Genomic DNA, 25595 nt, shown 5'->3' with positions numbered 1-25595 from the left:
TAATATTGCTTTTATTCATTGCTATGAATACGCATAGGATGGAAGGAGGGCTCTAGGGAGAAGCTGTAGAAGCAAACTGAGCAGCTTTCAATAAACTTCTTTCCTAAATATTTGCAGGGATGTTTTCCTGCTGTATTGAAGAAAATTGATTTCCTCTGGAGATCTACTTCATTCCCAATTCATTAATCAAAGAGCAAAATTCAGCACTTTTTACATATACTCTTTAAGTTGCTAACATGTGCAAAATTCAGAGCAGCCCAGTGATCTGCTACTCTTCCTCCTAAGATAGCACACATTGAAAATCACCTATATCTTTATGACTAATCACAGCCAGGCCACTCAAACCGATAGTGGTGCTGCTGTCTGTGTCCCTGCTTAATTACAACTGTCAGCTTTCTACTAATATGAAGCTACTGCTGTTCAAAGTGCAGTTGCAATGTTAGTGTCCCATCGCTTTTTTGCTCTTGGCAATCAGCCATGATTGTTCAGCTAAAACATTAAGAGATTTACTTTTAACCGAGAACAAATATGCTGTGTTTTGTGTGGAAAGGTGAAAGACGAATCCTGAAAAGAAAACTGCTGAGGAGTCTCTTGGAGAGTTACTTTTGTACCGAGTCAGAACAAAAATACTGTGTGTCTCGCTATTTTTTTTTTATTATGGGAGATATCGTGGGGAAATTGGTGCTCAGAGGAAGCTATTTATTAAAGTCAAATCTTGTTAATTGGGATATTTTTGCCTTTTAGTTTACTGCTTGGCAGGTCGGTAAGACCTGTTCTCTCATCCATGACAGTAAGCTCCAAAGGTTGTTTTCCTTATTTTCTAATTTCAAAGAAATAACATGAAACAGTCTCTGTAGCAAAACTAAAAAGGGAGTTAGACTTGCATCATCAGGATTTCTGTGTTTCTTTGAAGTGAAATGCTGTAGGACGTTGTGCCCACATTTGGGTCTTACAAATTTGGCATCAGTATCATAATTAGTGAAATTTTCTTGAATTACCATTTCTTACTACTGAAATAGATTTTAGACCATAGCAACTCTCTCAGTATTTCCTAGAAATCCATAGGTTAATTTTTGTTTTCTCTGCCAACTCAGTGAAAAAAAAAAAAAGTTGACTGTCTTTATCGTCATAATTGTGCAACTTTCCCTGAATGTGCAATACAGAAATAGAAAAAATTGCTATTCTGAATTTTCCTTTCTCTTCAGTTGTGGCAGCACCTGCTTTACCCAGGGGCTGTTGGCCAGTTCCCATCAGAAGTCATTGTTATCATTGTACATGAAGTACAATTGCTTATTATAAACTTCCCGTTGAAATGCTTTTATTGGTAGGCTGCAGTGTTACGTACTTGTAATAACACCACTGTGTAAATTAGGGGTTTGTCTTATTAAGACACGTGCAGGAAGCAGTCCTTCATCATGAGATTTTGGCAGAAAATATGTTTATTATACTGTATTTTTCTTTCATGTATTGAATTCATAGATCATTGAGGTGTCTCCCGTTAGAACAGAAAAAGAAATGGGCAGCTTTGCAGGAAGCCAGCTAAAGAGATGATCTGTGTTTGCAAAATACTTACCTATGAGTTACCTTACTAGTTTCTTCACAGGTTACTCGTGCTTGTTATGAGAGGCAAACAACCTCATTTTGCTCTTTGGAACATGTAAGGTGCTATCAGATAGCACACGTAAGAAGCATACAGAGATTCTTAATTAAATTTATGATTTAATTGCCCTTTTGTGTTGATGCTGCCGTTCTGGAGCCCAGCTCCTGCTGAGCCCGCCGTGATGAGAATGGATGCCTGCCTGAAATCCACTCTGTGCAACTCCTCAGTTTCCTGCAGGCACAATTTCTTTTGATCGAGTCCCAGTTTTAAGAGGAAAAAGCACTGATATCATACAGGCTAGAGGGAAATGAAAAGTTTTGCATTTGCCCTTTGCTGGAATACATTTAGTCCTAATAAGCTCAGTTTTATGATGATACAAGTTGCAAACTACCCAGAGCTGCTGTCTGGTTCCAAGTTTTTAAGGAACTTTTCATTTCAGTAAGAAAAGAACCCACAGCCATGGCATTACATTTTCCCGGTTCAAGAATTTAACTGTTTCGTCAGCCTAAAGTCCTTTTCAGTGAAGTTTTCTGCATAAAGCTACAGCTGTACTTAAACTTTTTCATCTTCCTTGGTGTGCAGATTTTTACTCTGTCTTAATTAAATTTCCTTCTTTTATTTCTGTTTTTGTCCCCAAATCTTTGGTCTGTAGTGCACATAATGCTCAGGATTTTCTACAGGTCACAAGTCTCAAGACAGCAGCTAATTCTTCTGTTACGTGCTTGCACTTACCACAGTTATAGCTGAAATTAGAAGAGGTGTTCCCTGACCTTGACTAATATGTAATTTTGACACCAGTAAGTGTATTTCAAGAGGAGTGAGGATATTATAAGTCCCTATGAGTCTCTTACGCATACTGTCATTTCCTAGGCAACTCACTGTCGTATATTAAACCTTTGACTATCTCTTCCACAATGCGTTTCTGCATTTTTATGTCTTCTAAAACATGTTTTTTCAGTGTCTTAAATTTACAACAAGAAGAAACATGCAGTTTTTGAAAGTAGAAACTGACAGGGAAAAACCGGTAGAAGTGACCGTATGTCATGATTACTGAATGTTAACGTGAACTGCCTGGTAGCAATGCAGATATTTCAAGTCTGTATTGGGCAGGCTGTCCAGATTGGTGAAACTGGGACTGCTGGTTTCCTGACTGGTTTCCCACTCTGAAAGATATTATAAAAGAGGTGGTTATTCATATCACTGGGGCTGTACTTCCCCTGATTAGTACTGAATGGAGACAGGAGCACACATGAAAACCTGGAGTGAGTGAGTGAAGGATTTACTGAAGTGGTTGCCGTTGCCCTCATTGGACGAAGGGGACTAATTTTCACTGCTGAGCTGCCACATCCTGAATTTGTAGCTCCTCTGATGTTTCTCTTGCATTTGCTTGCATCCAAACCAGGCTGAGCTAATTATAGGGAATCAGGGAAGACTTAATTCTCATGAGGTCCTTGAAAAAGACAACAGTGAGCAACTGATAGCAGAGCTTGTCATTTCTGTCAGTCCTGTTCATTTTGAACACTCTCACTTGAATAGTGTGTTAATGGTTCAGAAAATTGTTAAACTTGGAAATCTAAAACTGCACAAGTGAAAACCACAAGGTCTAAAAACTGAAGTAAAATATATGTTATTCTGTGAGATCTGTGAGCATCCAGTGGCAGACAAAAAAGAGCTAAAAGGTTTATTGCCGTTCCTCCATAGTGGTAATATCTAGCACAGTTTGTACGCCTGCAGCTGCGGGGCTGCTGCAGAGTTATATTCCACCTTGTCCCTCCACTTGCCCTGTTGTGGCATTAGCCTTTAGTAGTATACTCTGCAGCAGAGATAACTGTATGGAAATTTCTTTTCTTGGGCAGAAATTGGGCGTAAGAGCACTTCCATGTTGAAGCTTTTGCATGCCTCTTGACTTGGGATGGAGAATGTTTTTGGGTTTTTTTTTCAGCATCAGCTTCTACTGTTAATTATTTTTACATAAATCAAAGACCTAATGGAATTAATTAAGCAGAGGAGTGTTTTGCTTTTGCTGAAAAACGAAAGACATTCAATACCGCAGTGACTAATTCCATGCAGTAAGGAAGACTGGAGTCTTTAGGAATAAATAATGTCAAGCACCCTACTGGCAAGTGGAAAAATAATTACTGAACTGGGAGAAAAATTACTGAACAATGCAAGAGAGAGAACAAAAACCTCAGAAAAGTTGTCAGATGTGGTTTTAAACTTGTATTTAATCTTGTGATGTTGTGAAAGAGGGGAAGAGAGGAGATACTGAAGGATAATTGCAAGATTAGAAGAAGTAACAAGTTTTTACACAGGCACTTACTTCAGGGGAGCTATCTCTTTCTGTATAATATGCGTCAAATGGCCCATACCTGAATTTCATGGAAGCTGAGCTCTATGCGTTGTTGCGAGGCTGCCAGCATAATAAGGAGTTGGACAGTCTGTAATTCAAAACCCAGGCACCTGAGACTCGTAAATCTAGAGAAGAATGACCCTGACCTGCAATTTTGATGGTAGACTGAGCGCGCTGTTTTTTTTGAAAATAATCTCTACTAAACCGGGAAAAATCTACCGAATCACAATTGTTTCATATATCGAAGGCTGGCAGCTGAGTGCTTCAATAACTCTGTTCAGGACAAAGTAGTAACAGCTTTCAAATGTGATCCTTGCAGCTTGAGACTTCCTTTTAAACACTGTGGGGAGACTAACATTTGAATTATTAAATATGTTTTCCTTTGGGGATAATACAAATTCCTTTGGGACTTACACAGTTGCATAAAATTCTGGAAGTCTCATTTAACATTAACCTGGTGTTGCAGCAGTCCTGCAGTAGGTATGTGGACTGGACATCTGTCGCTGGGTAACAGCATCTATTCCCTTTGCAAGTAAATTTTTCAGAAGCTTTTCTCCCCATTATGCTTACCTTTTTCTTTTCTCAAATGGCATGAGAAGAGAATTATATTAAAAGTCTGTGTGCTCTCAGCAGTCAGTGGCGTTGTGGCAAGCATTTATCCACCTTGTTTAATTTTTCATCTTTTCCCTACTCTGGTTTTGCCTGTTGCAATAGTTAATATACCTTCTTTAGTCACGTGTCTTTTTACCTAAAAAGCTGTACACATCGCATAAGCAAACAGTTTAATATTCTCCCCCCACTCTTCTTGACCAAAACCTTTTGTCTCCAGCTATACAAAGAACCTTCTCCTTTGCTTTGCAGGTAATTACTTTAAACCCCCATGTACTTAGGTTGCTATTCTTGGCCTGTTGAATGCTGGCCCTTATTATAATGAACAGTAATCTTGGATTGTTGCAAGAAACTTTGAGGCACAGGACAACCATGAGTTTTAAAATGAAGCTGTAGATTTCTGCAGCTGCTTGATAAGAAGCTCGACTGCTGGGAACCTTTCTGAGGTTCATAAAAATGAAACACTGGAGAATGACAAAACTACGCCACTTCATTTCTGAGCAAAAGCAATACTGTACTTATAAGATTACAAAAAGCTGTAGACACCATTTATATTCCAAGAAGATGTTTGCTGCTGACCAATTAAAATATTTTAAAATCACTTTTGTGTGCACTGAATATTTTAGGCCGTGATTGGATATTTTATATACAAACAATAATCCATTCTTTAGCTGTCCTGATGGATCATCAGGTCAACTGCTGAGTTTTCAAGAGTGGAGGTGTAGGAATGGCAAAATCACCGATGTGTGAAAATTTTACAGAAGCAGCCAATTACTTTGAGCAAATAGCTGCTTTTGATCTTTCTGGTGATTGAACTGATGATGTCTCAGGACAGGAAAGTCTACTGCTCTTTAAGTGCAGCACTTCTCTCATGCATAACATCATTTCTGTAACCTTCAAACGGTTTGGTTTCAGGGAGGCCTTTTTTCGCTTTTCTGGTCATAGAACTCAGACGGTTAAACAACTTTGTGCTACGAATGAGCCAGGAATTTTATTCCAGCATGAAGAGTTAATTTAATATAGAATTTCAGTCACTTGCTCACAGCACTGTTTCACTGAAAATGACAGGCTTGACAGAAACCTAAGGAAGCCAGATGTCCTGGAGACACTTGAGGAGTTACAGTCATTCAGCATATGGGTTTTTTTCTTTTGTCAACCGGACACATGTAAAAAAAGAATTACATGATTTATCAGTTCTCAATTGCTGTTTGTTCACCTATTGCACAAGAATAGACAGCAGAAGCGGGTGTTTAGGGCCTGATCAGTACAATGTCTACAGAAACGCAAGAGGGTTTTTTATCCATGTCAAGAGTGCCAGAGCAAATGATTCCTGTTGCAATGTCAGTCTAATGACATGCTAAACTGAAGCTTGTATTACAGTAGACTACCACTGGTTAATTGTCTATTGATACCAAATAATGCAGTCACGCATACCTGAGAAATGCTAACAGAAAATAGAATATCGGCTAAAATTTTGTCTCTTTTACTAAGCTGCTCTCCCTGGGCCCTTGGCCCCAAACTGTTTCAGGCTTCTGGGAAGTGGGAGATGGTGTTTGTCAAAGTGCCATTCCCACCTCTCACAGGACTGAATGGAGGCATTAGCTGACAGTTTTCTGAACTGTTTTCAGTCTGCAGAGTGTTCTCTGTATCCAGCTAGCTGGGCAGATAACAGGAGAATGAGCAGTTTGTGGAACAGTGGGATGTTTCACGCCTCACTTCTTTCAGAAACACCACCTCATCATTAGTTTATTTTTTTCCTGCTTAAATTAAAGAAAAAGCAGCAGAACTTGTTTGATTAAATTTCCTTCCTTCTCCTTCCACTCCTCCCCTTTGTCAAATGATGCCACTATTTGGATAAAGTAAAGCTTAATTAGTGTAATGAATTTTTAGTAAAGATTAATTATATGTATAAATTATTAGTCTGCTGCTTTGAATATTTGCTTGGTAACATACAGACCACTTATCCCATGCGTCGTGACAAAAGAGCTCCTGACAATTGCCGTAAAATAGTGTGGACAACGCAGTAACGTCTCCTGCAAGTATTCTGCTCGTGCCTTACAAATGTGTTTCAAAGTATTAGTTTGCCTTTAGTGGTTTCATAGTTAATCTGTAAGACAGCAGATTCTGCACACAGTTATACTCTTTGAGGTTTGTGCTGTAGTGACTTAAGCCATCCGTCTGGAGAACAGAAGCAATTTGATAGGATTTATATAAACAGCACGTCTGTCAGTTTTGCAAGCACTTATTAGTTGAGTACATCATAAGTGTTAGCAGCTTGAGGATCAAAGTGATAAATTTAGGATTTTTTCCAAAACATAGTTATTTGGTATAAAGAATGTGCCAATTGTTGCAAGCAATTAAATAAAGGTTGAATTTGTTTTTATGTCATCAATACACAAAAAAGATAACAACATTAAATATTTTTTTGATATGAGTATATTTGAGTCTTAGTCTTTTTAGATATTTCATGATATAAAACAGGAGACAGACTTCATTAATTGGATTCCATCTGTGCCTTTTTAGTAGTGAATATTTTTTCCTTTGTGGCTTACTAGAACAAAAGTTGTTCACTTGCTCTGATATCTTCAGTTCTGCCCAAGGTATGAGGTCTCCCAGTGTGTAGGAAACTATGTAGACAGATGATGAAGGCATGAGACGATTTAAGGTCACAACAGCTTGAACCACCACTTGCTGCATGTTACAAGGCTATTTCTCTGTTAATATGAACTCAAGTCTGAACACCACCTTCTCCTTGAAGTGTTTTCTTTTGTTGTCAGTTTCTATTTATGGAATGCATTAGATTAGTGAAGACCATGATTATGAAAATTGTTGGGTATCATGGGTGTTTCACCTGCTGACTTGGCACGTACCAGAGATCTTCCCCAGCTCTTGCTGGACACCAAAAGACACCAGCTTCTCTCGAGCTTCCTGGTTCTTGGTGTGGCCTGTGCCTGAGGAAGGGCCTGGTCCATAGCGCTGGGTAAAACAGCCGTCATGTTTGCAATTTCCAGTGCTTTGGCATAGGTCAGGGATCTGAAAAAGCACCTATATTCAAGCCGGTTATGGTAAAAGGAAATTAAGTTTATTTACAAAATGCAAAACGTACAAATGTTTGTGAAGACAAAGATAAGAGCGTGAAAGGAAAAACAGATACTCTAAAGGAGTTACACTAAAAAAGACAGAAGTGTCCAGCTAATTATTCTGTAGGTGCTTAGCTAGCTTTCATGATCAGGGAAACCCCTGATCATGGTCCTTCTGCAGGTCCTTCTGCAGGTCAGATGGATTCAGGACTGTTTCACAGAAAGGACTCTCCTCTGCTTCAGAGTGTGTTGCTTCCATTCAGATTCTTATCTCTGTGCTCCTCCGTCTTGACAGTACTGACCCTTGGTGTGTGCAGGAGGTAATATTGATATTTTCTCCAACACTGCTCTCATGTCTTCGGTAATGCTCATATTTAAGGGCAGATCAGGTGCCAGTCTCCTGTGCTTGATTGGGGGTTATACATATTTAACTTTGTCTTTTTCGGAAGCCAGTACTGTTTTGTAGAACCATGAGAATGAAAAGAAGCATTACCTATTAAATAGGGAAAATACTTAAATATCTAATAAGTTTATCTCAAATCTAACGTAAGCTGAGGTAACTTCTTTTGTGCATCCCTGTTACCGTTTCACATGCACTAGGTCTTTCTGTCATTCTAATTTACATCTACCTCCAAGAGTCCCTGTGCTTACCCGGATGAACTACCCATTGCAGTCTATCTGATCATGACTGTTCATGTGCATAGCAGTGATACCTGTAATTATTTTTCCTATTTCCTACAGAAAAGTACAGGAAATGAAATTCAAATGTCAAGCTTCTGCAGAGCAAGAGAGGATTCAGATAGGAGACTACCCATACAGTTCATGGTGGCTGTGGTGATTAATAGAAGAAAACATGGAATCGGCAGATGTTGCTATTTTGGGCATTGGTAAACAGAGGCTATGGTTTACGTGTTCGGGTTTTTAATAGGTTTTGGTTTTACTCAGCTGAAAACTGGCAATTATGTTTGGTGTTAGGTACTTAGGTTTCAAAAATGAGTTGAACCTTTATGACAATGCTGTTGAAAGGAAAGGAAGTAGGATGTAAGTCAATTCCCTTTCAGTCCTTTTTGATCTCACTTCTGCTTTAAACACAGGTCATGTACTGAAAGAGAACAAACTGTGCAAAATGATTTCCAGGTGATGTGTAGTAGGTTCCAAGCAATGCTCCCAATTATGTCACCCCAAAAAATCCCAGTGGAAGTTGGGCAAAGACTTGGGGGATTCAGTCCAGTTCATTAGCCTAATGGACTGACAAATCTTTCTCTGGATGTTCGTTTGTGTGAATAATAGAAAACTCTTTGTTTCTTCAGATATTTCTGGATTGCTGAGTGTGTTAGACTAAGCACAGACATCATCAGTGTGACTTAGTGGACTTGGGTTTGTCACCTGCCAGGTTTGGTGCATGAATAGCAGTTGCTTGTATTTGTATGCAGAAACGTGTTGGCTCTTGTACCCTGTATGTATATATTTCTGGCTGGCTGTGGATTGGCTGGTCAGCTGTGCTTGGTCACCAATTTCCTCCTCAGCTGGTTGTGCTCTAAAGATGATGATCCTGTTGCACAGGTGTTAGTTGTTCTAGATTTACTGAAACAAGGAGGAGAAAGATTTGCTGGGGTGCAACCCGGGAGGCTGGAAAACAGGGGCTACCTGTCACCAGAGAAGGTATGGTTTAAACTATTTAACTTGTATTGACATTGGCAGTGATGCTAAGAATAAGTGCATATAAATGAAATTTGTCTACTTCTAATTTGGGTGATATCACCTTTCTTTATTTTCTGCTTCGTAACTGTATGCAAATTGTGTTGCTTGGGCAGAGGAAAAAGTTGTGTTCCTTCTTTTAATTCATTTAGCTAGTGTAAAGTAGTCTAAAATAGATACTGGTTCTTGGAACCATTTTACTTACCTATTTTGAAACAGAGGCTGTAATTGCTTATCATCATTCATGTTAGTGAAATTTTGGCAGCATTTCAAGAGAAAGATCAGTGGATCACAAGTTGTTATGAACTCTTTTTTTAAATTTATGAGCAGCCACTCTTGCGAATGGTCCTGCTAAAATCATTTTCAGTATTGATGTGAACAGCTGTGTGTTAGTGAAAGTAACTAGTTTGAAATCTAGCTTTGAAATAGCTCTGTGGTTTTGATAGCTGAGGAACCTACAAGCTGTTGGCTTATCAGAGAAGAGAATACAGATATGTTAGAAATCACTAGAGAGCAGCCCCATGTTTTTTTTAATCTAAGGATTTTAATTTTTTTTTTAATGAGAGTGCTCTCTTTAGTAAAGCAAGGACTTAGGAGAAGGTTATAATTCAAACAACCTTACTTAGTTCAATTTCTTTCATAAAAAGACATAAAACTCAATTAAAGTTGGTGATTGACGAAGGAAATTAGGTAAACTGGGAACCCTGAACAGATCTACAAAAGCACTTGGAAAATTAAGCATGGATTATTCTGTTCATGTACAAAGTCATTTAGATGGTGAACGGAAACCATATACTGTGAAACCCAGCAAATATTCCATGTTCATAAATAATTGAAACTCCTCAGGGTAAAATACTCTGTTGCAGTAGACACCTAATAAAACCAGAAGAAATAAAAAGGATATAAGACACCCAGAGAATATCCAGTACATGGTAAAGGGCTTAACCCAGAGAATATCCAGTACATGGTAAAGGGCTTAAGTGCAGCTGCATTAAATGCACCTAAGTTACCAAATGCTGTAAAAGTGAAGCTGATGACCAGGTAAAATGAAATCATCAAGCAGGCTGAATATCTGCAGAGAGGTTATCTGGTAGAAGAGCCTTGTGCCAACTAATAAACTAAGAAACTATGCATGATCATAAGGAAGAGTAGGTTTAAAAACTTACTTTTCTGACCTCAACACCTAGAATTAGGTACACAGTAGTTGCAATTCAAATATTGATATCTGGTGATGAATGTTTTAAAAAGTGTCTTCTAAGTATAATAAAATATTTGAAGACAAAATAGCTACCTAGAAATATGTCCTACCATGCTATGAAATGTCTATGTAAAAAGTGACTATTTGTAATTCTAAAGCTAGTTGTAATTATTACTAGTGCTTGTTCAAATAGCGAGGCACAGAGCACTGCCTGGGGATGATGTGAAAAGAGGAAAAATCCCTTTAATCTTCTGTCGAAAAATATATACACCAAAATTGGAGGTATAGACTTTTAAAAGGAGTTCTTAACCCAGTTATGTTGCTGCTGTTAGAAGAAGGTAAATTATGGGACTTCTGTGTTTTCTGTGGAAGATTTCTGGATTACTACCACTATAAACCATACCAATGACAGTGCTATCCCATCAGGTGTTAAAGCAGAAGGGGCAAACAGTGCTCTAGTGTGGCAAGCGTAGATAGTGATGTAAAAAAGCAGAAGCAGCACTCACCAGCCAGCACCCAGGGCTCGTACCAGTGCCCAGCTCTAACAGTGTCCTAGCCAGGGCACGTGGCCCTCTCTGACAAGCGTGAGTCAAGTTACACTGCACTTAAACCTGTGCTTTACATCTTTACTAAATATTTGTATTTGCACAAGTAGGTGAAAATAACCATAGTGAGGGTAAAGATTAAGCTGATGCAACAAAGACACATTTGTGCTCTTATTTATTGAAACCTAAAGCTGTAAGCAATCACTTTCAGTCCCAATGAACTGGCTTTCACTGTGTTACTGACGAGGATACCCTGTTTCTGTTCTTTCCTAAAACAACCTCACAAAACCAGATACAACCCGGGCTCAGGAGCTTTTCTTTTACAAATCAACTTTAAAGTTCTCTAAGATAGTTTCAGGTCACAGCAAGTTTCTTAACATGGTCTGATGCTTCATAATCGCTCTAAAACATTTGATGTGAATTCACAACCAAACTATGTCAGACATTGTTGATATGCTTTGGTTTCTTTTGCTTTTATTGATCCTGTCGCTTAGCTGCTAAATTGTATCGTTCTCAGCTTTTTCACAAAGACAACTTAAAAAAAACAAATTTTGTGGGATTATTTCAGAATCTCAGCAAGGTTTTCCAAGAGCCAACTGTGGTATCGTTAAGTTTCTTTCATAAAGAGAAAAAGTTTTGTGGCTTTCTACCCACATTCAGCAAACTGGCCTCTAAAGATGAGTCTGAGATACTTATTAGCTCTATAGGTCTTGTGTGACTCAGAGTCTGGCCTGATCCTCTGATATTCCAGTTCAGATTCAAAGTCTTTATGCAGTGTCTAAAAATACTGAGGCCAGAGCCCATCAGTAAGTCCTCTGTCGTCAGCAGCCACCAACGATTATCCTGGTTCTGAGTCAGCCATCAGGAGAGAAAATGCATCTCTGCTCCTCAGTTGTTTCCACTCACAGAAGGCAGCAAATACGATTCCACAGAGAGCTGACCAGAAGTGCTGCATGCAGTTGAGATACGGGGAAGGGGGGGAATTGCAGCTGCAGTAGGAAAGAGAAAAGGAAAACAGCTGCATTGCAAGAAGACAGTGTGTGAAATGCTTTGTACAACCGCTGGGAAGGTGAAGGAGAGCTGAAGACGGCAGCTTATTGCAGCAAACAACGAAATACACAGCAGCTCTGTTGAGAGCGTGTAGTTGCAGTATGGGCAGTGTTGGATTTTTGTCATCCTGCTGCAAGAAAGAAAGGGCTAAGGAGGGGAGAGGGAAAGGCTGCTGTGCTGGAGTGGGTAAGGGGAGGGCTGGGGTGTGTTTGCTGCTGCTGCAAGTGTCCGGACCTGATCCAAGCAGTTCTTGCAGTTCTGAGTTTCAGGACTCTGTTGTAGGCAAAAGGGGTAGCACAACAGATGCTGCAATCAGACTCTTCTCCCCGTCGAGTTCCTACCTTGTTGGGGTCTTGAGCCATATCTGCGTTGGCTTCCACCCTCTACCACCTGGTAGAAAGAGAAGGGAGAGAAATTATGTCCTCTGGAAAATCACAAGGAGGAGTTATAGCCCAGAAACACGTTTTTTGTTTGCTGCAGGAATCAGAACGTCTCCTTGATATGCCCTGAAAACAATACAAAACAAGGTCTTTTTTTTCTGTTCTTTCTGAGTTTAGTATCAGCTGTCTGCAAACATGAAAGAATATGGACAGTTTGAAGTGTCCTCTTCCTATGTCGTTACGGGTTTTGTTTCCTATTGCGGAAAAAATCTGGTTTCAGTTAATCCAGACTCTGAAAGACTTCATATGGGTGGGAGAGCCTTACTCTCTTTCCTGGGCATCCGCTCTTGGTCAGTGTCAGAAACAGGGTGCTGAGGCAGGCGAGCCTTTGCTCTCGGTCATAACTGGTCTTGCACACCAATTTCTAATTTCAAGTTGAAGATAGTAATTCTGAGTGTTACTCCTATATGGCTTGAGCATGTTGTAACCACAGATGCAGAGGGGAGGGAGATTTGTGCTCTATGATTGTTTTCGCCTGTGGAATAGAAAGCCTGAAGTATTACTATTTTTAAGTCTGTAGTTAAATATTACACTTGATTAGAAATAAGCTAAATATGTGCAAAACTTAATTTTGCAAACTAGCTTGCATTTTTTTACATGATTAATAGTCTCTTGTGAATGATTTCATGCACACTTTATATCACGCAGTGCTGATGTTTGTTTGCTTTGGAGGCAGGTTTCTTATGTTGCATCTCTCTGGTGAATCTTTACTGTGTTGTCAATCAGTTGTTCACTACTTATTTATTGACATAATTATTTCCCTTGCTAATTCTCCATTACCCATTTTTTGTTGTTGCTTTCTTTCATAACACAGTTCCTCAGCTCCCAAGCGAATGTACGTATTCTCTAGTTCAAGGGGTTTTTTGGGTTTGATGTTTGTTTTTTGTTTTCTTTTTTTCCCCTCCTACAGCTGCTTATCATTTTTCATCAATTAGAAAATGGATGTGATCAAGAGGTCCTTACCTTGCCAGCTCAAACAGCCTGAAAAAACAAACTCCAGCTGCGGTTAAGTGTTGATAGCTCCCAGGAGAATTCAGATTACCATAGTGATGTTTGATAACTGTGGAAACAATGACCAAAACCTTCTGAAAACACGTGTCTTTTAAAAATCATTATTTTGTTATTACAGCAATATGTTACTTTAAACATACTGGCTTAGGTCTTTCTGTGAGGAAAGAAGAACATGTAGACAAATACACACAACTATATACTTTTTTTTTTTTTTCACTTTGGAGTTTAGTTTTCATGAAAACTGGGTGATATGGAACCGTGTTCCTGCCAAGTTAGACTTGAATTCCCTTCTGTACAGCACACTTTCTCTGAACTTTTTTCTAAAATTTACAGGTTTTAACCTATCTACAAGGTGTCTTGGCAAATGCAGTTTGGGTATGACATTCCAAAATCAAAATGCAGTCTGCAGAGTATTAACTGGATGTCTAGCACTAGCTTTTTCTTGTGGCCATGTGCTAAATCACACTGGACTTGAGTTGCTGTTCATGGCACTGACACCTTATTTCTGCTCCTGTTCCACCTTGTTTGCAGCTGCATCACACAGTCCTTTTCTATTGCGGCAATTAATTATGTGTGGGTGGGAATTACTGTTCTATAAATGAAATGAGGATGCTGCTGCTGGGAGAACTGGAAATTATAATAATTTGCTGTTGAGGGGAAAACACTGATGAGGATTAGGGAGGTCTCCTCATTCCCTGCATTGTGCTCTGCTCTGCAGAGAGCAGAGTTACGTGGAGAGTGGCAATGAGCTGGTTGAGTCATGTGTTTGGTAGAGTTAACAGGTTGAGTGTTGTTGTGTCCTACCGTACAGGGTGCCTCTTCTTGACATCTTTTCTTCTTTGTTTCCTCTCTTACGCTTCCCTGGTATGTAAAGGAGTTTGCAGAACTATGATTTTGTAGCTATTCTAGGAAAAACACCCGGGAAGCTGGAATTCCAGTCCTAAACAGCTGTGCAGATTTCAGCAGCTCCCTGGTTTCTTTTCCTGAACTATATTCCTTTCTTGTCTAAAAATACACTCTTACCTCCTTCTCCTGTTTTCAGACAATGGAAATATGTCTGGGAGAGCGCAGGACGTGGCTTTCCCACTAAGGGAAGCAGAGGAGGGAGGGGGAAGCCTGTGTACCTGTGTCTGAGTTGGCCAGTGGCATATCAGTTTCCGCTGACCACCTTGCACACTGGCATATCTATCAAGCTGATGACCAAACTATGATTGTAATAACCTTTTTCTTTAATTATGGGTGTCAAATGCCTGTATTACTGCTGTTATTTAGAATTGTGCAAGTTAATATTGCCAGCAGAAAGCAGAGCTTCATCCAGGATTTTGTGTTCAAAAGCTTATTCTATTTACGGATACATGAGCTACTTACAAAATCTTGTGAAATCACCAGCAAGTTAGGTAACTGGTATGACTTCAAGGTACTGGTAGTGTCCTCACTGATTGTTCTTAAAAAGTCAATAGAAGAAATAAAAGCTTGTTTGTTAACAAAAAGAAATGTTGATGAGAAAAATTCCCACTGATACTGCCTGCAGCACTCCTTCTTGGCTTTATTTATTTATTAATTATTAGTTTTGTGAAGCAGAGGTGCTGTGATGTGAATGTGAGAGGTCATTCAAATCCAGAGCACTGAGGGGGGTCAGCAGCAATGTTTTGTTCCTGTTCTGTTTATTTGCTTTCTTCTTACTTTCTTCTGTCCTCTTATTCAGTGACTGAGAAACGATGCAGCATATTAAAATGCCATTCCCATAACTTCACCTGAACTCATAACCCGTGCAAATCTGTGCTGCAGAACTCTGAGGTGTGGTTGGTTTGTTTGTTTGTTTGTTTTTGTGGTTTTGTTTTGTTTCTGTTTGTTTTTAACATAGCTGCAGGTGGGAAAATATAACTGAAGGGGGACTGAGTTTTGTCTCGGACAGGAATCCTCGTTTGCAGACCTCTGTGGCTAGTTGGCCGCAGCACTTCTTTCTGGGTATAGGATAGCTCTCCGGTCATCAGTACTGTGACGTTTTTCCCAGCTTTTCCCCCCAGCTGGGCAACGGTATTCATTGGACTGGGAACAAGACAGACAGCCTGGAAAAAGAGAAAAAAAAGGCATATGTATGTTTAGGAATGCAGCATACTGATGGACATAAGTGATCATAAAAATTGTATCTGGCAACTAGCAGGGAGGCAACTGCAGGGGTTTTGTGGTGGGCTGAGGATTGCTGATGCTGACAGGTTGATGAAAACAAGGGACCTGTAGTTCAGATGATCCATGCAGGAAGCCATAGACATTTTGTTTATTTTGTGCCTTGTAAACTGGAACAGCTCTAATGATAGTATTGAGCATAACAGAGGATAAAATCTATTTTGGAGCAGAAATATGTTTTGTGGCCATTGTAGCACAAATATTGCAAAGTGCTTTAGGAATATGTAATGAGGTAGAATTTTGGATCCTAACTATTGGAGGGGTAAATCTCGCTGTTTGACACAGTGCTGCACAACAATCCCCAGAGTGCTGTATTATTTGGTTGCTTGGTGTTTCCTCAGTAAAATGTAAATATATTATTTACGTTCTAGAGAGTAGCAGACTTCCCAACTGATGAGAAGAGCAGGAATTGGAGAAGTCATTTATGCTCAGGGTAGGTTCCGTTTCCTCCTGGCCAGATCCTGGAAGGAGCCTCAGAAGGATGTAGAAGTAATTGGAGTTCTTGACGGAGATCCTGTATAGACCTCTGCTTGAAGTCCTAAATAGTCTTTACCCCTGTCATTATACAGTAAGAACTGTAAAACATGTTACTGGACGAGGGCTTGTTGGATATCGTGAGTATAGGGTGGTCATACACTGACTGTCCTCCATAATAATAGGCTTAAATCTGATCCTGTATTAAACTATGCAATTCCTGTAATTCTCCTACTTATCAAAAATGAGACATCAAGACATTGTATTATCAACTGCTACCAAAATCTATCCTGCTTTCTGTCTTACTTTCCTTGTCTACCCTAAACAATACACCTTGATGGAGGAGAGGGCAAAGTCCTATGGGCCATCTGCTGAATTTTCCAGACAGAAATGCAGTGCAAACATCACCTGCCCTCCCTCTGCTGTTTCAGTGGATGCAATTTTGATTCCTGTTGCTAGCTAGCAGGAGTGTATTGATCCCTATATCAAAATGTGCAATGCCCTCAGTTTGCTTGTTCTGCTCTAACAAATCCTTCCTTTGTAGAAGGTTGAAGGGAGGTGGGCAGGACCATTTCAATCCAGGACTCCTATTTAGTCTCTGCAGTTACTTGCAATTGAAGTAATTTTGTTGCTGTCTAACTTCACGGTATGCAAGTGCTGTTAGGCACATATACTTTGGATGCCATTACAGCAGCACCCAGAAATCTTTCCGAGAGCAGCACTTCACCCTCTGGTAATCATACATATGCATTTCAATGACCAAAATGCGACTTCAGTGGACCTATGCTGATTTACACTGATGGCCTCATTTCAGGACTTTTTTTTTTTTTTTTTTTCTTCTGGTGGTTCAGAGAGAGAAAGAATCTAAGGAAATTCGTATAGCCAGCTCAATTTTTTGTCTCCATCGCAGCTGAGGATAGCCTGGATTGGTAGGAGAAGTAGCGTTACTGTTTTCTTTGGCGCTTGAATTTCTGGGATTCAAGGTCTCTAGTATTAAAGAAACTGCAGGAACTTTAGTCCTAGTGCTATGCCAGAAAGATTTTTTTTTTTTTTTTTTAAGTTTTACAAGGTAAATAATGCCAGTGTGATAATTATTTTATTATGATGACTGCAAAAATTGAGCTTTTTATCTTTTAAAATTCAATATAAAAGCAGTATTTCATTCTCTTTTTATCCAATGAAATAACTGAAAATAGTTTTACTGGGAACAGAGATAAGAAAATGCTAGCGATTAAAGATAATGTTGTGGAATGTCTGGCAGGGTTTAGTGCATCAATAACCCTGACACGTAATTAAAGTAATTGAAAATGCCCCGTGTGTGTTCTCTGATAGAAGGCAGTAAAAGATCATTGAGGTACCAAAGCTCTCTCACAATACTAGGTATATTTTAAAATCAATCTCTTTTATTTTTAATCTTTTATTTGAGTCCTTTAAATCTTCATAATGCCAAACCTAAACCTGCATCAGTGCCTTTAGCTAGTCCTGTTGGAATAGAGTGGCTCATATTTCATTCAGTTCATTTCTAAGGTCAGCAAAAAGGACTGGATTTCAGCTGAGAAACAGGGCCAAGAGGCTCCTCAAGCATGCCAACACCGGTCAGAGTTGGGGCGGTCTCTCTCTCCTTTTTCCTATCAGTTTTCTTCTTTATATCCGATCTTGAGCCCCCCATCTCCTACCTCCTGTTTTCTTTTTTTAATTAGATATGCTAGTTCTTCTCTTTCCTTTCTGTACTTTTGCCACAGCTGTCTGAAATTAACCCTAAGATAACAGGAAAACTTGTTATTTTGAAGTTTTGTAGGAGGGGGACATAATTCTGAGTTTAGGTTACTTATTTCCAGATGGGTCCCAGACTTCATTGACCCAGAACTCTGCACTGGTAAGAATTCAGAATCTTTCAGGACCACTCTGATTTTAACAGAAGGGACAAAACCATATGAGACTCTGTAAGGTACTTCAGGGAATGCACAAGGCAAAGTATTTTCCATTAAAAAGCAGCAGGAAGTCTGGATTTGTTTTGCCTCAAGTTCAGACTCTGCCAAGGGTTAAAGTTCTTTCTGGATTTTCTTCTTTGGAAAGTGGTGAGGGCATCTGGCCTTTAAAAAAACATGAAGTAAAATGTCAACTTTCCACAGAAATGTTCTGTTTGAAATCACTCACTGTTGTTTGAGTGCCAGTGCTGGTAGCTGACAAGAAATAGAGGTTTCCTCCTTCTGTCCCTCCCTCCCTCGCAAGGTTTTTCCTGTAATACTTGACCGAATCCCTCTTTTTCTGCTAAGGACACATTGGAATGATAGGCTTTGGACTCGTAGTTCCACATAATTATAAATATGTCCATGCTTAACCATGGTCATATGTGTGTAGTGAGCCCCAGATTTTTTTCAAATTGGAAATGTAACTTTGATTATGAGATGCTGAGACAAAAATGCAGGTACTCAGTCTGATTTTGCCACTTGTCTCCCTGATGTACAGTGCTGCATGATCAATGGTCTTCTCTCATGAAAAATAAAGGACACTCTTGTAAAAATAGCTTCTTAAAATTAAGAAACATATAACGAAAGATGTATGCTGCTGGCATGTTTTTCTGAAGGAAGATGTATGTTGTTAATGACTTCTGTTGTACTTTACTAAAAAATTCTTACATAGTAAGTGCTAAATTGTTCTTAGTTCTTGCTCTAAAAATTATTCCGTGATCTATCTATACAAGTACTTACAAGTCGGAGACCCTTCAGAGCAATTCCTGTGGCTCTACAAGTGCATGGGGTGTAAGGTTTAGCACTTGGGCCCCTGTTGCAGATGGATGCAGCTACAGCTCTTTGGAGAAGTTCTTGCTGGCAGCGTCACTAAACATTGGCTCAAAGGGTACAGGTTTGGGGTGTTTCTGTACCCATTGTCCTTTTGTGCAACTAAGTAATAGCGATCAATGTTTTATTCTTGCCTCAGGAGGAAATAATTAAGATCAGCGTGACTTGAAGTTAAAGGTAGGTATGAGGAAAATATGCTCTATACATAAAATTCAATGCATTTTCTCTTAATCAGTGTTCAGGGCAAGCACAGGGAATAATCCATGTTTCAATTAGTTTGGGATTGCATTTGTGAAAGTCACTTCAGTTAAATTAGCACACAGTGCTAGAATACATTACTGCAACACTTGGGATCTGAGGGTGAATGTACTCCAAGGTGTTAACCTTGAATGATCACCAGAGTAGATGAGTCCTGAGATGCATTAAATCATCACTGCTGAGGTCAGGGGAACCTAAGTCAATGGAATTAAATCATAACATATGCTTAAATGGATATATTTGGATAGGAATAAAATTAAACATGTAGGATATAATTTCAAAAAGGTATTTAAGTTTCAAACATACAGAGAAGGATGTAACTTGGATATGTAGTCTGCTCAGCTACCTAGTGGACAAGGGCAGCTGTTTGCATTTGTAGACATCTAAACACCTTGGAAAAGTATCTTGTACTTGAAGTAGCGAGCTTGTGAGCATTCTGTTTTTTCACTCAGTTTGTTTCATCTTTATAGTGAGCCTGTTAAGAACGCATTAGTTTATCAGTGAACAATAAATCCAGAACAAAGCAGATCCTTGTCTGTCTAAAGTACACCAAGGGAGCAGAATAGTAACTGTCAAGAAGACTGAGAGATGAGATAATGAAGAGTGGGGTAGACACTAAGACCATGTTTATATTTGGATTTTTCTTTTATTGGCGGTTTCATTTTTCAATTACCAGCATTAACTCACTACACAGCTTAACCAGAAGGCAAAGATAATAATGCAACTGATAACGTGCTCCTGGAGGAGGAGTAGAGATCTGTACTCAGGTGTGTAATACCAAGCTGTCGTTTCCCGCCAAACTGTAACACAGAAAAGTTAACAGTATTACAACAGTTCTGCAGCATGTTTGCATCTGTACGTTAAACCCCCCATAGTTTTGGTGTCAGATTGCATTGTATGTGCTCTAATGACCTTTTTATTTGCCTTCTCTCATCTGTGTCTTCTTTCGTAACAGAATTGTGGGTATCGTAAAAGCTGAGCTGGGGGGGAGTGAGGAAGCTGGGCAGGCAGGCAGGCTGCATCGCCCATCCATCGCTTATCCCCAACGGGTGTTTGTCTTGTCTGTTCTTGGAGATACTGCAACTTCTCTAACAGTCTTTTCCAGTGCTTCACTATCCATATTGTAAGTGAGTTTGTATTATTTTCCTAACACCTGACTAAAATTTCCCTTGTCCTACTTCAAAACTATTACTTCTTGTCCTACCTACAGTAGAGTGCTTTCCTGTTCAGTAGCTACATTTTCTATATGATATCTTGCCTTGGTGTTCCTTTCTCTAGTCTAGACAGCCACAGTTCCTTCAGATTCTCTTTTCAGATCATGTTTTTCCAGATCTCAGATTTTGCTGTCCTCTATATTCCTCCTTCTTAATTCAAAAACATCTTCATGATTTGCTTCAACATTGTAGCCTGCTTAAAACAACAAAAAGCATCTAGACCCTTAAGAAAAAAGCAGGGTTATCATGCATGTCAGTTGGCATATGCCTCGCCTTACGTGCATATTATGAATCGTAATAGTTTTGTCATTGGCGCATGCAGAGTCTTGAGGGACTCTGCATGGACATTATGTGGATGCCCTGTCAGAGTACCATTGCAGGGTAAGTCTTAATAGGCAGCTGGCACTGCAGGAAGAGACTGTGGCTTCCTCTGTGTCAGTTCTCTGCATCTTTGGAGTGCTGCTGGAATTTAAATAGCTTATGGCCATCATAACCAACATGGAGAAATAGACACTGTAGAGCCAAAGCCTCTTTGCCAGGAGATGAAGAGGACGTGAGTCAGATGCAAAAAGATTTTGCTTCTGTTTGTATGCGCTCTAAATGCTAAACGGGGGTTGGGGAGGGGGAAGTGCTAGACTGCTTAAAGTGTAACTTAAAAAAAAAAAAATTAATCTGGCGTACAAGACTTGCATTGGTAAGGTCATTGCTTCATTTTTCTTTCAGAGAACAAGTCTGAGTGACAGGCATGGATGGGTCAAGTCTAGGATATCAGCACTAAGCATTGCAGTGTCTGAGCTCTACCAGGGGCATGTCTAACAACGGGCAATGTGTTTGTAGATCTGTGTCTGAAAGGAATCTTAGGATTTTGGGCATTGGCCTAGGGTTGTCAGACATCTTGTAAAACAGTCAGAGCAAGAGGAGTAATAGCTTTGACTGGTTTGTAGGCTGTCTTAAAAGCCTCGGCACTCTTTGGATACACCCAGATACTGTTACGTCTTCAGTGCTGTAATTGCATCTGGGATATGTCAGATTACTGCAAAACCCAGTTGGAAGGATGAAGCCCTGTCCCTGATGATGACTCCACCTGAGCACTATAAAATATACTTCTGACCCTACAGAAAATGTGGATGCACAAGAATGGCAGTAGCAGGCACTGTTTGGTTTTATATATGTTCTCTGATGTCTGATCTATATGAAATCTTCCATCTCAGGTTGGAATAGGTTCTAACAACAGGTTGATGAGCACTAGCTCAGCTCTGGGCTGTTTTAGCATTGCCGAGCTCTGGTAGAGTCTGTGTTATGATAAGCAGGTCATAGATGGGTTATGACAGTCCAAGAGGGATGCATTTGGTGTGTTCAAGATCAAGGTCTTAAAGCTAGGCTGGCACCTTGAAGGTAGGCGTAGCTTGACTTTGAGAACACCTCGGGGCATATCAGTGAAACACGAAGTTCTCTTGCAGTCTCTTTCACGCTTGAAAACAGGACACTTAACTTAGATGCCCGTGGACTCAAGGGCTGCACAGTTTGTTAGTGTACATCCCCCTTCCCAAACAAGGACCCAGAAGCCCAATCTGTGTGCGTGAGCCGGTGCACACCCACAAACATTAATGGCTCCTGAGCAATTGTTTCCTGGCAGCTATAGTGAACATCAAAATAAACCTCTATGGACGGTTACACAGCAAAGGTAATGGGATATTTCGGAAAGCTATGAACAGCACTGTGATAACTGTGTGTCATTTGGTTCTGGTGTCAGTCTTTGCCCTGAGAATTTTATTTGAAAACTGTCAGCTTAAGGTGAAATACCAATAAATAGGGTTATAAGTGTAGAGAATCTCTCTGATTGCATAAAGGAAAATGGGGGTGGAGAAGTGGTGGAAGATGGAAATTCCTGCAAGACAAAATGTTTGAAAGAATTGCATAGCAAGGGGCTAATGGGATGTATTTTTTTTTCCCAAAAAGTGTTATGATGGATGCCAGAGAAAGCTGTAAGAAATCTGGTGTCCAGATGCATTTGTTTCTTATGGCTAAATGTAAAACTCCCATTGACAGCTGGTGTCTGCAAATGATTCCAGGAAACAGATGATAGCGATGAATTACCACCAAGGAAATCAGCACGACAGCCAGATAGCATAACTGTTTTACGTGGACCCTCATCCCCTGCCCCACAGCTTCCAAACTCACTGTCACAACAGAGAGCAGTGCATTTCAAGAAGGTGATAGCTTCCCTGAATTAACAATAAGTATTTGGGCAAAGATCGAACTTAATTTGGGAAAATTTCTGTTGGCTTCAATAGCTGGGAGTGTGGCCCAATTAGGAACTGTGGGATTTAGCAAGTTGCTCTATGTGGGTTTGAGCTGTGGATTTACATTTCATTTGCAGAACAGAGACTGGACATTTTTGTCACAGGCAGATAAATCTGTGTCTGTATGTGTGGGTGTGAGAGAAGGAAAAGTGCAAGCCTCAGGGAAAGAAAATATCATTTTCCCAACAAGATGAAAAGGGAATTAGACATGCTTTATCATTAGTACCATCTAGCTTCTCCATTAACAAATGTCAGTGAGAATAAAAAGTTGCACTGGGAAAATTAGACCATGGAGAGACTAATAGGAAAAAAAAAAAAAAAAAAGAGTGACTGGGACATCAGACTTGGATCCCATTAGAATGATCAGACCACTGGATAAAATGTCAGGTGCCCTAATGAGGGCATGTTTTCTATCCTGTATTTCTATCCTATGAGGTAAAGAGTAAAAATCTCAAAATTTTCATAAGGCAAGAAAAACGTATGTATGAATGAGACAAACCAGGTAATGTGCTTGCTATCAGTATATTACAAAAACAATGCAAAGAATGAAAAGTGTTTTGGACCTTCAGATTCCTGTTTTAGAATTTTCAAAACAATGTTGACCTCTCTGGACCACTTCCTTTCCCCGCCCCCCCCCCTTTTTTTTTTTCTTTAATTCCTTGCTCATGTTGTCTCCCCTACGGTCCTCCTTTGCTACTTTGGCAAGCTCTGAAGGCACCATCAGTTACAAGCCTCAAACAGCTTGTGTTGCTGGGCTCCAGCCTCCACAACCTGCAGATGAGGATTTGTCCTGGGACAAGCAGGCAACTAGCTCCCTGACAAAGGTGCTAACTTTTTTCCTTGCCTTCTTCAGACTCAGCTGGCAGAACTAAGGACTCCCAGTCCCACAAAGCTGTTCTTCATGCTTTTCCTTCAGGATCAGGAGGAGGCTGAGGCTACCTATCCTATGATTACCTCCAGCAAGGCACATGCAGCCCTACTTCCAAAAACTACTTCATTGGCCCTTTTGGATCTTGGGGCACTGCATTTCAACTCTTTGATCTTTCATCCCAAGCCTCAAATGAGTGCTGCTGCCTCCTGTTAAGACTGTTCACCGGCAGCACGGGTGGTAAATGGCTCTGTGATAAGAGCACCAGTCCCTCCTGCTGTCCATTGTGATTCTTCTGGTGGCAGGAAGGTATCCTCCAGATGCACGTTCTCTATGAACTGATCTTAGCTTTTACTGCAGTTATACTTGCTGCTCACTTCCATCCTCCGGTGCCTCAGTCCTGGATATCTGTGAATATTTCCCATAGTTGAAGAATTTGGGGCTTTTTCTGTGCTCTAAGAAAGTCCGATCTAGCTGCGATTTGTGCCTGCTGTCATCTGGTTCATCTCTGTATTTTCTATGTTTTCTCTCCTCCTTGCCTCATTCTTCACCATATGACCCTAAGGCATTTATGAACCAGATCCTTAAGTCTTGTACTTTGGGAGCTGAACAATTCAGTGGGCAATCCTGAGTCCTTCCTGGTGTTTGTTGAAAGGCAACTGCTTGGAGTCAGACATCCCCATGTGAATGTGCTTGTAGTGTCTCTCTGAAGGGCAGGTAGGAAGCAAGGTGCTCACTAGTGACCAGGGCTCTTCCAGGCAGGTGGTCCACTGTGTATGGTTGCAGCCCACGTACCTTTTCTTATAAGGCATGCACCATGCAGGTGATGGAGTAGTGGCCATACTTGGTGTTATATGAGTATACCTGCTTTCAGAATAAACAGTGGTAATTATAACTGGAGTAACTAAAGGTAAAGGCAGATGATAGCAATTTCTTGGCAATAAGGCAACAAATTCCAAAATACTGTTTCATGAGCAAGATTTTTGTGAAATTCTTTTTCAGTTTCTGCAGTGATTGGATTTAGAATTGTAGAATTGTTTAGGTTGGAAAAGATCCTTAAGATCATCAAGTCCAACCATTAACCTAGCAATGCCAAGTCTACCGCTAAACCACATCTCTAAGTGCCACGTCTACCCATCTTTTGAATACCTCCTGGGATGGAGACTCGGCCACTTCCCTGGGCAGCCTGTTCCAGTGCCTGACTACCCTTTCAGTGAAGAAATTTTTCCCAATATCCAACCTAAACCTCCCCTGGCGCTGCTTGAGGCCGTTTCCTCTTGTCCTATTGCTTGTTACTTGGGAGAAGAGACCGACCCCCAGCTCGCTAAACCTCCTTTCAGGTAGTTGTAGAGAGTGATAAGGTCTCCCCTCAGCCTCCTCTTCTCCAGACTAAACAACCCCAGTTCCCTCAGCCGCTCCTCATAAGACTTGTGCTCCAGACCCTTCACCAGCTTCGTTGCCCTCCTCTGGACATGCTCCAGCACCTCAATGTCCTTCTTGTAGTGAGGGGCCCAAAACTGAACACAGTATTCAAGGTGCAGCCTCACCAGTGCTGAGTATGCTTTAAGTTAGCAGCATTGTTTAGCCTTTTTGATCTGTAGACTGCCGATTAACTTTGAGTATATATTATATTATGTTTCACTGTATTTTACAAATTGTATCCTTTGAGGTAAATTATTCGAATAGTGGTTAATTCTACTTGAAAGCAATGAAAATTTCACTATTATCTCTTACATGCGGCAATAAGGTACTGTAAAGCACTTTTTGCACTCAATTACTTGAGCTAAATGTCCAATAAATAACTTTGACTTCCAGAATAAGCGTGAGAGAGAGTTTTCAGTTAATAGAACAACTCACCCGCCTTTCTCAAGAAGAAATAGCAATGGGAAAGTGGTTTGAAGTATAATGG

At 40.1% G+C, this 25595-nt stretch overlaps 1 long non-coding RNA gene across 1 annotated transcript in view; it reads left to right on the top strand.

The window, feature by feature from the left end:
• The first annotated feature begins 9168 nt into the window (after window positions 1–9168).
• The window catches only part of LOC148054748 (uncharacterized), an 82432-nt gene continuing 66005 nt past the window's right edge, over window positions 9169–25595 (top strand). Inside the window, exon 1 of the long non-coding RNA XR_015706645.1 lies at window positions 9169–9301. This is a non-coding gene — a long non-coding RNA (uncharacterized LOC148054748). The remainder of the gene's footprint in view (window positions 9302–25595) is intronic.

The sequence above is a fragment of the Nipponia nippon genome, unplaced genomic scaffold (assembly GCF_047370975.1).
Source record: "Nipponia nippon isolate SJK-2023a ecotype South Korea unplaced genomic scaffold, ASM4737097v1 scaffold_3, whole genome shotgun sequence".
Taxonomy (NCBI): domain Eukaryota; kingdom Metazoa; phylum Chordata; class Aves; order Pelecaniformes; family Threskiornithidae; genus Nipponia; species Nipponia nippon.
Note: the sequence above shows the minus strand (reverse complement) of the source record. Positions and strands in the feature narration are given on the sequence as shown.